Source organism: Elaeis guineensis, chromosome 8, assembly GCF_000442705.2.
Source record: "Elaeis guineensis isolate ETL-2024a chromosome 8, EG11, whole genome shotgun sequence".
In the NCBI taxonomy this organism is placed as follows: domain Eukaryota; kingdom Viridiplantae; phylum Streptophyta; class Magnoliopsida; order Arecales; family Arecaceae; genus Elaeis; species Elaeis guineensis.
Window position 1 is genome coordinate 112303061 of NC_026000.2, and position 8953 is coordinate 112312013.

The 8953-nt window shown below is 36.2% G+C and overlaps 1 non-coding gene across 1 annotated transcript; it reads right to left on the minus strand.

Annotated features, from left to right (window-relative positions):
• Positions 1-8637: 8637 nt before the first annotated feature.
• On the minus strand, positions 8638-8744 carry LOC140851368 (small nucleolar RNA R71). Its single transcript, XR_012134120.1, has one exon. It is a non-coding gene; the product is annotated as a small nucleolar RNA R71 (small nucleolar RNA).
• Between the last annotated feature and the right edge of the window lie 209 nt (positions 8745-8953).

Consider the following 8953-nt stretch of genomic DNA (forward strand, 5'->3'; position numbering starts at 1 on the left):
AGATCGAATGTCGAGTCGAGGTGGAGATGTTAGGATTTGATGTCTTAAGATTTGGTCTAAAAAGTCCACAGCGAGATCTAAGATGACGAACAGAGTCCAACGAGCCTAAGAACAATCCAAATAGAGTCCAATGGAGGAGATACATGCAAACGAAAGTGGCACGACCCACGAATAGATGGAGGTTGGCGGTGACCAACGGAGGCCACGACAGAGCGAGCGGGTTGGCAGAGGCCATGTGGAGTGACGGAGGTTGGCGGCAGGCTGGCAGAGGCCACGACAGTGTGCGGGCTGGCTGCGAGCATGCGGCCCAATGCACGGACGCACATTGCATGGCCCAGGCCCAGGCAGGCATGCGCAGCATGCCCGTGCAGAGTCCTTTGCGGTCCACATGCGGTGTATGAATCGACAGCCCATGGAGCTGCAGTGGATCGACAGGGCATTTCCTACTTACTTCTGATGGTCCACCATGGACCGACGATATTTTGGACCATTTCTCACGGTCCACGGCACTATTGCATGGATTAGGGTGTGGGATTGCATGATCAAAAAGCCATGGGACATTACGGTCTTGATCGGACAGTTTGGGAGGTTTCTTTGAGTTAATTGAAGTCTAATTCTGATCTAAATCTTGTTTGATGCATTTAAAAGCCTGTGACAAATAGTGGCTTTGGGGTTTGGCAGAAACATGTAGAGAGCAGCAGCAGAGTCCTGTGGTATGAAACAAAGATCGTGGCAGTTGGTAGAGATCTCTAAAAGTTTTAGAGGGTCCCTGGATTTTAGAGAGAGCTTTGTAAGGATAACTTTTAGTTGAGAGAGATTATGTATAAGGGTTGAGAGTGTGAGGATCTCTTCTTGAACTTATTCTTTTTCATAGTAAAGCTTTGCCTGCCTCATGGAGATAAATCTTGGACTGATCCACATACTTGATTTTTTTTTCTTGTCTTATATTTATTTTTCTTCTTTCTTTATTTTGCTGATCGGATGCAATGCAAGTGGCATCGAGAAGATTCTGTGGTGGTGTATCTTGACCAGACATCCTCAATAGGATGACCACTACATACAGGCCCATTTGATGGAAAATTCTTTGAGGTTCTTTGATTAGATTGAAAAGTGTATACCTTAGTGGAAATTTTGGGATTATCTTATGAAAATGATATAGTCTCACATAGACTCCTCTTGATTTGCCTCAGCTTAATGAGATATCGAAAAGGAGGATTAGGATCCTATTGGATATGGTCCGATCCATAATGAGGTTCACTCACTAACCTTTACTTCTTTTAGGAATATACTTTAATATGTTAAATAGGGTACTAATTGTACTTCTCAGTGGATCATAATGTGATTGTGATCCATCATACCACATTTCTAAGAAAATAGTTTACCTAAGATGGTTGTAATTGGAGGAAATTAAGCTCAAAGATAAAGTCTCTAAAGAGCAATAATTTGGAGATGTGGTTGTACCTATTCATTCTCAGCCAGTTAATGTAGAATCTTCATCATCTCGTAGATCTAGTAGGATCTCTCATCCTTCTGAAAGATACTTGGATATACTTTAAGAGGATGTAGAGGAAGTATTTCTTGTAGGAGATAGGGATCAAGAAGTTGATCCTAAGACTTATGATGAGGCGATGTATAACATCGATTTTGAGAAATGGATGGAAATAATAAACTCAAAGGTTAACTTGTTGCATTCTGATCAAGTCTGACCTTAGTAGATCCACCAAAGAGTATTGTACTCATTGGATGTTAATAGATCTAAAAAGAAAATTAAATATAGATGAATGTGAAAACTGTTTACTTAATGGATATCTGAAAAGATATCTAGAGTAGCTTGATGGGTTTCACTTTCAGTGATGGAGATCACAAGATCTGCAAGCTGCATGGATCTATTTTTAAATTAATGCAATCATCTTTGAGTTGGATTGATACGATCAAAAAAAATTTGATTTCATCAAAAACAAGGAGGAACCTTGAATTCTCAAAAGGATCAGTGGAAGGATGAGATTCTCCTAATTAGGGAAAGTTGTTTCCATGTTGACTTTGGTTAAGAATTGATTGACAAAAAGGGTCCTCCAAAAAGACCAAGGGAAAGCATCTTGGATTGAAAGTCTGTGGAGATAGATCTGATAGGATGCTAGGCTTTTCACAGGTAAAGTACATAAAAGAAGTGCTGAAGAGGTTCAGCATGAAAACTCTAAAAGGAGACTTCTACCTCTTAGGCAAGGCATGTATCTCTCTAAGAAGATGTGTCTAAACATATCTGAGGAGATTTAGCTTATATGAGCTTGATCCCTTATGTAGCCTCATGAATGCCATGCAATGTACTTGACTTGATCCTGCTATGAGTGTCACGAGCAGAAAATTAGTCGAATTCAAGTGTATGACACTAGATAGGTTGTAAAAAATATCCTTAAGTACTTGAGAAGAACTAAGGACTTATTCATGATTTTTGGAGGAGAATTTTGAATTGCAAGATTTATGGATACATATGCTTAGATTTTTTGTGTCTGACACTAATGGTAAAGAGTCTATATCAAGATGTGTGCCATATGGAAATTGGTAGATTGGAAGAGTTCTAAATAACTAATTTTTGGAGGAAGCTAAGTTGGTCACCATTTTCAAAGGTGCTGGTAAGATCTTCTATTCCAAGTATCTTTGTTGCAATTGACGTCATGAGATGTCATCACAGTGATAATATTGGCACTATAGCCCTTAGCTAATGGAGCCTTGGTCTCACCAGAATACCTAGCACATGAAAAAGAAGACTTTTAATAATACGCATCTACCTCGACATAGAAGATGTCAAGGTGAAAAGAGTTGATCCCATAGAAATATGGTGGACCCACTGACTAAAGCCATCTAGCTAGCTAAAGACTAAAGTCCATTTTTGAGAAGATGGGACTTTGGTTTAGGCAAAATAGCTTTAGGTCAAGTGAGTGATTGTTAGATGTGTGATCTGAAAAGTTAATTGTTGGCTGATACATTGTAATTTTTCAGGATATAAATTTATACTTGATTTATTAAAATTAAAAAATTATGGATAATTATTTTTTATTTTAGAGTAATGTGTCCTAGAATCATCTAAGGAGTTAATGGTCAATGACACATTCTCAAGAGTTGAGAATTTAAGACATGTGTCATTAAAGATTAATTCCTAAACTACTTTCAATCGATGATCATCATGGGGATGATGATTGATTCGACTAGACTGGTGCATGGATCGCTTCTCTTTGAAAAGATAAGTCTTGAGTCTATAGTGTAGAGACACTGAAGTGAGAGTACAGGTGATTCTTAGAGAACAACGATACTGAGTATGATCAAGAACGAAAAGTCACTTGGATGCCTACTTACCGTTAGTGAATTCTCGATGCTTTAGTTGTGTGAGTGGTTCTTTGATCTGTATTGCATCGACCATTCATCTTGAGGGTACTGTAGTTTGGCTACACCATAACTCAGTCTCCTAACCATATGGAGCCTTGAGATATATGTTGGCTGCAGTATATTCATTATAGGAATTGAGTTGTACCAAGATAGGATCAATCGACCTTAGTAGTTGAGGAGTAGTCCTATGTGACTTAAGAGGCTGAGTCTATAAATCTATGGCCAAAGTAGCATATGAAAAAAAAAAATTTATGAGATTCATAATTGGACTCGAGCCTAATTAAGTCTGGTATATGATAGATGCTTAGAGTTTGATGAGGTTCTATGACCTATATCTTACTGGAACTCTCGATAGGACTTGATTACATGGTAACTACACCTAGAGATTCATCTTTTTGTTCTACTGGGTTACCACTATATACTACTAGACATCACTGATAGATTGTGAGAACTCACTAGGATTATTTTCGAATCAACGATCCTTGTTGAGGTGAGTTGAAATTATTTTAGCCCATCGAAAGAAGTTTCGATGATACTATGATGGAGATCACAGTATGTCTCACCATCAGATAGAATAGAACTTGAGGTGTCACATATAAAAAAAGAGTTTATCCTGATCATTGGTTTGGATCATGATCAAATTATCAATTGGATTGATGATTTGGATCAATTTGTAAAAGTTACAAATATAGAAACTGCTAATTCTTAGCATCAGAGATTTAATTGTAAGTATTGTATGAAAGAAGAGTGCTCTAATAAGCCAATCACAAGTGTGCTACGATGAAACTTTTCTTTATAATTTTCCAACTCATGTAATGACATTTATTATTTGAAGCATTGATTCATCATATTAACTATATCTTATTATGTCTAAGATTATGATGAACCCCAAAGATTAGGATAATGATTTTAGGAGACATAAATGGGTCATGCTAGTGAGACCTAAAATCTTAAAAATCTTAACCTTAAATATTTTTGATCGTAGGAATATTTGAGTCAGGGATCAATGTTTCAGATAGACTGGTACATCCTATGTATGCTCGATAGAGAGAGTGGCAGATCTCACTAGCCACTTGTGTGGGACACTAATACAAAGATGTGGGTGCTCATTTAGAAAAATGAATCCATTGAATTGACTCAATGAAAAAGAACATCTTATGGAAGCTTTACTTGCATGTCAAAGATGGTTCTCTAAGTGAGAGTTGTGTAAGTGATCCTTAGGCCTGAGACCAACATAGAATCTTGTACACATGAACCCATATTTTGGTTCATACCCAGACATGACATTAAGATATGTACGGGGTGTTCTAGATATGGTTGAGTGTATATGAAGGTTGTGAGTAGATCAACATAGAATCGATCGCTCCTAGTAAGAGAAGATCGCATCCTGTGTATTCTCATTCGTAGATAACTCAGAAAAAATCTTTTAGCCAAAAGTAGGAAGGAGATTAGAAAGAGTTTCTAATACTTCTTTATTGAAGTCATCATTGGTTAACTGAGAATCGATATGAATGTGTATTTAAGTTTGACATGATTCGATACTCATGAATATATTCAGGGGTGCTGGGATGATCGAAAGATTGTATTGCATGGTAACTTACCACTGAAGGGCATATTTAATATTTTTATCAAATTTTTATATCTTTTAAATAGTCATAATATATTGCTAGACATCAATCTTGACTTGTATATTTTTGATCGAATTAAAGAGTTTAATTTGAATGCCAATTAGAAAGAGTTCTAATTACTGAAATCGGGTTAGCTCGATTGGACCTAAATCAGTTAGATTAAATTCTAATCAAATTAGGTCAACTTGCATCCAAACCTACTACTAACTAGATGTGAAATCTAATGGGTCACACATATATAAAAATTAGCCAAATACCCTTTTTAAAAAGATTGATTGAAATTTTAGATTCAATTGGGGTTCCGGTAAGTAGGCTAGCACGTGTGGAATCCCTAGCTCTTTTAGAGATCAATTTGGTCTCATGCCTTGCTCATTTGCTTGCATCATTTGGTAAGAATTTGGGTCAGGTCAATCCACCTAGAAGCAGCTAAAAAGAGGCACCATATCTGGTGTACATGCCAAATAACTAAGAGTCTAACTTAAGAAGGACTCTTGGTGCTAATATGCAGAATGCATGCGCATTTTATTTGTAGCATAGAGAAGGACTAAGAATCCTTCTATTTTGGGCCTCTATTTTTTATGAAAAATAGATCAGATGATGAGCCACCTAGCACACCTTTTTAAATATAAAAAATCTATAATATTGTACATAAAAAAATTGCTTGAAGCTTTGCTGCATGTGCGATAGTTTTTTCTAGATGCGAGAAGGGATGCGAAGACTCCTTCTGTTTAGAGAGTCTTAAGTGACTTTCTATTTGATAATTTTTGTAATAAGGATTAGTTTTAAGTGCTGATCATGTGGTTAAAAATATAAAAAATTATCAGATTAAGAAAGGTTTCTTTTCACACCCTTTTCTGGGCATGCGCTCGTGCGATAGGGAGAAGGTGCTCGCACATCTCTTCGGTGAAGAGTCCTTCTCACATGTGAACTATTATCCAAATAATGTGTAATTTGGTGATAACTGATTTATGTCACAAATTGACATAAAAAGTATCAATTAATATCTAAATTATCTAACTTTATTAAGAAATTGATACTTGTTATTATATTTTGCAGAAGAAGAGATCATCAATAGAAAGAACAAGGAAAGAGGATTCCAACGGCGCAAATTTTATGCAAAACAGAGTTAAATTGACCCAGGAATTGAAGAATGAAGAAAGAAGACTCAATTGGATCAAACCCGAGTCAAATCAGATCAAAATTGATCAAAAATCAACTGATTTGGTGATCTGATTAGCCGCCTGGTCCACAGCAACAGGCGCGTGGACCATGGACCCATCGGCGCACCATAAACCCCCCTAACAACCTCTAAAACCTCTTAGTCCCACATCGAAAGTTTTGAAAACCTTATAACCCCCAAATGCCTATAAAAAGCCCCCTAAGGCCCTTGTTTTATATATTCTTCCTTGAGATCAAGCTTGTAACCCTAGATAGTGGGGTTTTTAGCTCTCTTTTCAAGCCTCGAGCTTTGAGGTTTTTGTAATAAATTTTTTTTATATATAAAATCTTATTTTTATGCAATTTCATCTCTTTACATTATGCAATTTATTTTTCTTGCAATTAGGATAGTTTAATTTATGCAATTTAATTTTATGCAATTAGGTTAGTTTAAATTATGCAGTTTAAATTTATGCAATTAGGATAGTTTAATTTATGAAATTAGGGTAGTTTATTTTTCTGCATTTAAATTTTGCAAGTAGATTTAGATCATGTCTAGCTAAGCATCCCTTCTAGGGTTTGCGATGAAGCTAGATCATGAGTAGGGATTTTACATAGAGTTCTTTCTTTTTCTTAGGGTTTCTTTTTCTTCCTCTTTTGCCAAGAATTTTTGATGAACTACAGTTGGGTCAGAGTCCCTTCATAGTTCATGCTTGATTCAGTGCATAGGAGGAGAAAACCCTAAGGGATCCTAGTTACTACTCCCCTGTAAAGAATCTTGATGGGTTATCGTTGGGCCTTAGTCCCTTCATAATCTATGCTTGGGAAAGACAAGAGGAGTAGTCGTTAGGATCAATAAAAAAAATTTTAGGTAGAATTCCCTAATCTAGATCTAGTGGATTCAAAAACTCTAGATCCTTAGTCTTATTGTCTTTAGCAAACAACTTTCGACTTTTGATTTTGTTAAAGCTCGCTTGAGCATAGATTTGAAAATCATTTTTTAAACCAAGTCTCTGTGGGATCGACCCGTACTCGCTGGTCGTGCTACTCTGCACACCGTGCGCTTGCGGATTTTATTTACAAATTTTAAGATTTGCACATCAAGTTTTTGGCGCCGTTGCCGGGGATTTGGCGTTTTAAATTATTTTCAAATATTTGTTCTTCGTGTTTATAACTCTCTTTCTTTTTCTTTAGGTTTCTATATTTAGTTGGTGATTGCTGGAAAACTCAGGTACGCTTCTAATTTCTCTTTTATTATTTTTAGTTAATTACTTTTGCTTTTAGACCTAATCATTTGAATTTACTTAATCACAAAAAAAAAAAAACAAAACAAAACAAAAGACATTTCATAATCGTGAAGTAAAATATCAAAATAAAAAAAATTCTAAATTAAAATCTTTTACATTCTTGGTCATCTTGTTTATTTGCATTTGCATTTTCATAATTAATCTAAGGGCATCAACCCATTAACAAGATAAGGTGGGGATTTCATTACCCTTCCTTAGCCCAAAAATCATCTCCATCATATTGCATTACCTAGACCTTTAATCTTAAAATCAATTAGATGTCAACCTTAAGGAATTCGAGCTCAATAGGACAAGGAACCCTAAGAGTTCTACCAAGTTTGAGTTGTTTGATTAGTTGGTGTCTAGGCAAGTCCCTGAGGGTGGTTTGTTAAATTGGTTCAGTTGCTGGCCTGGCCAACTCGTTTGGTGTCTAGAAAGGCAACGATGAGTGAACCTCCCACCTCTTATACTTACCTGGCTAACTAGTTGATCAATCTCCACTTGGAAGGCTTGAAGGGTCATCTTGGAACAGTTAGGAGCTGTCTAGATTTAGGTTAACCCTAGGATAGATTGAGTTTAATTTATTGTTTCACTTGTTTGAAAAAAAAAAAATATTAAAATTTAAATTAATTTGGTTACTTTTTTTTAGATTTAGGACTCCTTAGGATCTTCTCTTTAGAATTTTTTCTCTTTCTTTTTCTTATACATAAAAATTTTATAAAAAAAAATTGTATAAACATCGAGAACCGTACACCTTGTGTGTGGAGAAGAGTGTCGGGTCATCTAGTTAGAATTGAGTCAATTCCTGTTGTTCCAATGGCTGAACCAATCCAACCCATGACCCTTAAGGATTTGTGTTATCCAGTTGGCTCCATCCAACCATCTTGTATCTGGTTGCCACAACCCACAGCTAACAATTTTGAAATCAAACCTCAAATCATAAATATGCTTCCAAAATTCACAGGATTAGAGGATGCTTATATATTTATTAGAGAATTTGAGGAGGTATGTGCAACCATGAAACTGCAATTAACAGAGGATGAGGTCAAACTTAGATTAATCAACTTTGCCCTTAAGGACAATGCTAAGAAGTGGCTTTATAGTCTGCCAAACTATTCTGTCACTACCTGGGAGGGCTTTGTGAGAATATTTTTAAAAAAGTATTTCCCTATCATAAAATAGCTAGGATTAGGAATGAAATAAATCAATTTTACCAACTAACTGGTGAATCATTTTGGAAGTACTTTGATCGTTTCAAGAATCTTTTGACCCAATGCCCACACCATGGAATAGAAACTTAGAGACTATGCCAGATCATCTATGAGGGGTTAGATTCAAACTCAAGAACCATGCTAGAGTCCATGTGCCAAGACCAATTTATGGACAAAGAAACTACTGAAGCTTGGCAATTCTTAGAAGACCTAGCCGAGAAAAATTTACAGTGGGAAACAACTAGGGAACCTGATAAAGCTACACCTTCAAGAGGAGGAATGCATCAAA